This window comes from Protopterus annectens, chromosome 2.part2 (assembly GCF_019279795.1).
Source record: "Protopterus annectens isolate FY-2018-M chromosome 2.part2, PAN1.0, whole genome shotgun sequence".
NCBI classification, from domain to species: Eukaryota; Metazoa; Chordata; order Ceratodontiformes; family Protopteridae; genus Protopterus; species Protopterus annectens.
In genome coordinates, this window is record NC_056730.1 from 884,636,667 (window position 1) to 884,641,666 (window position 5,000).

The following is a 5,000-nucleotide window of genomic DNA, read 5'->3' on the forward strand; positions in this document are numbered from 1 at the left end:
CTGTATAAACTTAGTCATACTCCACTGTTCAGGTTTTCTGTATTTTTCTGTTGTAGTTATCTATGACAATTTTTGCTCAACAGTTTTTAGCTTACTCTGATACAAGCATATTATCTGCTCTGAACATCAATATTAATATTATAACTTGAAAGCCAAATTCACGTTTAATAAACTGGCTGCGCTGATCTTTCCACTATTTCAGACAATATGTCCTTTAAGCTATGTGACTGGACCCAACCCAGTTTGGTTTCGTCAAGGGTAGATCATGTCGACTCAACCTGGTGGACTTCTTTAAGAAGGTCACCAAATCAATAGATGAGGGCAAAATTGTTCATACTGCCTACCTTGACCTGGCCAGGGGCGTTTGAGACAATACCCCACTCTGGCATTGTTGACAAACTCAAGAGGTTATATACAAACCTGTATGTCGCCCGGTGAATAGCCATCTGGCTCACATACAGGACCCAGGAAGTTAGAATTTGGGAGTCCATCTCTGGAAAGACGCCAGTCACAAGTGGAGTCTGTCGGGGATCAGTCCTTGGACCGCTCCTTTTTCACATTTACTTCTCAGAAGTCAAGGCCAATGTCAGTGGTCTCTGTCTCACTAAATTTGAAGATGATTGCAAATTAGGAGCTGTCATTGAATCTCACACTGACACAAATGTTCTCCAGGAGGGGCTGGCACAGACAAAGAACTGGTGTCAGTGCCATGGATTAAAACTAAATGCCAAGAAATGCATAATAATATCCTTTGGGAAGTCATCCATCCCTAGTAACTGTCATATTGACAACACACCCCTTAGAGTTGACCCAGTAGTGAGGGACTTAGGGAAACGCATAGATAGTAATCTAGCCTTTGATCATCACATGTCTGCAGTGCTGAGGAAATCATTGTATGTTGCGCAATGTTTAAGCAAAGGTATGGTATCCAAGTCCATGGAAGTCATTGTTCCACTGTATTCGGCATTCATCAGACCTATCATTGAGTACAAATCATCCTTTGGTATGTACCTAACCAGTCACATCCAAGAACTGGAACGTCCACAGAGGTTCTTCACTAAAAGAATACAGGGCCTATCCAGACCACCTCAAGGCCCTATCCCTGTATTTTGTTTCCTACAGGCTTTTGAGGGGAGATCTATGCCTGGCATACAGGGCATTGTCAGACCCCACTCTGATGGACCTCCTGCATATCCACAAAACAGCAGCAGAATTACCCGTTCTAAAGACTTACCTTGCTTGTGATATAAATAGGATCTGCTGGAGAGATGGGTATGTATCCCATAGACTACCCTTCTATGGAACATCGATGTGAAGCAGATTTCGTTCCTAACCCAATTCAAGTGCAACTTGGACAATTGGATAGGAAACTGGAAATTCATCCCTGTTTTGGCACCTATGTCTCTAATGCAGACAGGTAATGGTTCATCTTCCAGGCCCATGCTTACATTTATCAAAGGTATCAGAACTTATCAGAGATTTGGGATGGATGGCTAGGCTTAAAAAGACCCCTGTGGTCATTCGCCTAGTAAACACCTATGAATCTATGAACTTCAGCTACTGCACTCTAAGCCTGAGTATGAATATTCTTCTCAATGTAAATCTTTGTAATTTAGTTTTTCTTAAATACTTGTACATTTTCTATGCTATGTTATTGTTGTACATTTTTGTGTGGTAGCCACGGTGGTGCAGCTGTAGCGTTGTCGCCTCACAGCAAGAGGTTCTCCCATTCGATTCTCGGCTGGAGCGCCTTCCTTAGTGGAGTCTGAATGTCCTCCCCATGGTCGAGTGGCATTCAAAAGACATGCGTGAATGGGCGTGCCTTGGTTGAAGGTTGGGTGTCGAGCGGGCACCTCTGCACTGTAAAAATCCAATCATTAGTGGACCGGAGTTCTGCTGTGGCGACCCCTAACCAGGAAAAGCCAAAAGAAGAAGAAGATTGTTGTACATTTTTTGTAACTGTGAATTGCTGTAAATTGTTATGGAGCTTTTCTCCCCAAGTCTCCGCTGAAAATGGGCTATGTTCCCAGTTGGTCTTTCACGGGAAAAAAATGTAAAATAAATAAATTTATAAAATTGCTATCAATATATCCATGTAATTTGCCCTTTTTCCAATCTTAAGTTTGCCATGTAATGTGTGCAGTTCTTGCCTAGCTGGATTTGCAGCTCAGGATAAAAGTCATATTACATAGCTTTATTACTGTCCAAAATGAGTTAGTAAGTGCAGCAGATGTTACAGTAAATGATAATTACAATGTATGAAAAACTGCTGCACTGTAGATTACGTAGTACAGCCATCTACTCCAAGTTTATTTGATCTGCCAGGCGTTTTACTTTTTTGGATCCGCCAGTGTAAAACCTAGCATTGTACACACATATCTTGTATTGTGTGTCCTACCTAGATATCCTCTCTCCTCTCCACCATTTGACAATGCACGTGTATCTACTCACATCCATCCATAACCTAGTTTGTTCTTACTCTAACTTGCATCCTTACGTCTTCACACTTTCTTTTTTACTAGTCAAAGCCAATAATTTATCTTCCTCTATACTTTCCATCTGTACCCTACTTGCCCATTCACTCATCTCTCTCCACTCTGCTTATAACCTTAAAACATATCTGAATACTACTCTGATATTTCTTCAGCATTGTACCTTTAAAGTACAATAATTTAATCCCTTGACTAGTCTGTGACATTATTATTAAAAATCTGTACATATTATGCATTTGCAGCCCTCCAGTTACTGTTTGTCTGTTTTGTGATTATTGCTTGTGCATTCTACTGCATTATTTCTTATGTATTATTTTAGATTTTATGTACTGTTCAGTTTGTGGAGTAGTATTTTACATTTTATGTACTGTTGTGTTTGTGGAGTTTTTCTCCCCCGACCTCCACTGAAAATGGGTTCACTTGGCCCAGTGTACTTTACCGGTAAACAAATGCCAATGTTTAAACAGTAAGTAAATATCCTAGATGCCGTTATAAAGGCCATAAGTTTTACTCATTGCACTTTAATTCTGTGCATTAAATGAAAGAATTGTGACCACTCACTATCTTGGTTAATCATTTGAAAGTGTTTTTACAGTAGCTGCAGCAGCTCTTTAAAGCATCCAAAAGTTTAGAGTGTGGTTGTTTTGCAACAGTGTATGCTGATGGGATTTGATGAACAGAAAACTTAAACTGAGTGTTTGAGGGAATGTCTGAGCAGAGTCATTGACAACATCATTAATTTCAGCACAGACTTTCTAACATTCAGCCTCCCTGCCAAAGCCGTAAAGCCCCTACCTCTTCTTTCTAACTAATTTGCGCATTAACTGGCCATAGTCACATTATTAGCTGGAAGGAGAAAAGCATCATTCTCAAGTATTTTTGTAACTGCACCCCGTTCTCTGTCCTACCTCCATACTTATCACGTAGTGACAGACGTACAGGTCAGTCTTTGTATGATATGCTGATGCATGTCCCTGTTGTGGCAGGACTGTAGCCTGGCAGTAACTCCTGCCAGAAATCCAGCACATTTCTGTAGGGTTGGTAAACTGACACATTTGCTACCCAGTGCTATCCCCCAGCTGACTTCTCGAAGTGTGGGTTCTACTAATCAAACCTAGATTGACTGAGTGCTAGTTTTGGCACCATCCCTCTGTGTAACAGAGATGGCCATCTTAAAATGTTTAGCCATCTAATAAGTAAACGTACATATAACATATAAGATTTAATACATTTTTGCTGCATGACTGCTCTTTATATATGGGTATATTGATTAGTTATTTGGGGTATAGTGTAACACCTGTGTGTGATAGATTAATTGAGAAGCTTTTGTTGCGTTTTTGGAAACAAATGCCAGTTTCAGAAATGTGAACAGACTGCTTTGTAGTTCAGGTCAGCTAATAAGTTTAGGCGTGTTTTGGTACAGAACAAGGTATATGTCGGGATGTTGTAAGAACTTTGTGCAAATATGGAAACCTCTCTAAGCTTATGTCACTTTATTTCCTCTGGCTGAGGAGTACTTTTTTTTGTTTTGCAAGAAACTTTTCTTTATGACAAAGAATGCTATCAGGTATGCTTCTCACAAAATAGATAACTTGGGTGAGTTCCAAATTTGAAATATGTATGTATCCTTTTTACTCAGTTGCCGTAAGTCAAAGCTTGCACTGTGAGTATTTTTTTTTCCCTGTCATCTGGAGGTGCTGGTGACAACTGCCTTGACTTTCTAGCTGTTTGGATCTCTTGGCCTTGCGATAGTCATTTGCTGAAGCAGCCAGCCTCCTGTTCATATGCAGACAGGGATTTAATTGACTGTGGGCAGCAGCTGCGTAATCTGCTGGCTGCAGACCAACAAATATTCTCCAGCAGTACCCAGTAGCAGATTATGAAACAGCTGATTGGTTGGCTGTGGGAGCATGTGATGTGAATGGATGTATTTGCTTATCTTCAGCAAAGGGAAGCGAGATGGAATGGAGGTTGACAGTGGTACAGAAATGGGGTAAGTGGAATTTATCTTGTATGGATGTACAGCTGATTTGGAGGTGGAGTCTTCTAGGGGACAAAATGAAAAATCTCAATGCATTTCAAAGGTAGGAGTTCTTTTTTAAGCCAGCATTTGCGTTGTTAATTCCTGTAATGTATTGCTTGTGTTTCTGACAGGAAGGGTTAGGATGAAGTAGGCTTTGTGTGCATAGAAAAAGAATTGATGTTGATGGAGAAAGGAACCCTGTAGCTAAGGCAACCAGTGTGGGACAGTAGTGTTGAACAGGTTTTGCTACATTAGCAAACACTGACTGATTTGAAATCCTTTACCACAGCTGCAGTAAAAATAAAACAAAAGCAGGTACCCTGTGTGAGTATAGATAGCTGTGGAAATGTACTGTTGATTGGGCACTATAGACCCTGAAAACTGCATTATCTTCAGGGTATATGGACGCTGTCTCATTACATCTTTGCATTGTGTAATTATTCTTCAGTAAACTGCATAAATAATCTAATTTACTTGTATCATAC

General features: G+C 40.3%; 1 protein-coding gene across 6 annotated transcripts in view; it reads left to right on the forward strand.

Moving 5' to 3' along the window:
- Window positions 1-5,000, forward strand: part of APC (APC regulator of WNT signaling pathway) — a 2,693,590-nt gene that overhangs the window by 489,234 nt on the left and 2,199,356 nt on the right. Inside the window, exon 1 of one of the 6 annotated variants that reach the window (XM_044064203.1) lies at window positions 4,396-4,485. The exons of 4 other annotated variants lie outside the window; for them this stretch is intronic. The gene's annotated coding sequence lies outside the window, so the exon portion shown is untranslated. Of the gene's footprint in view, window positions 1-4,395; window positions 4,486-4,507; window positions 4,577-5,000 lie in introns of those variants that run through there. One more of the 6 variants, XM_044064204.1, reaches the window with a different exon arrangement.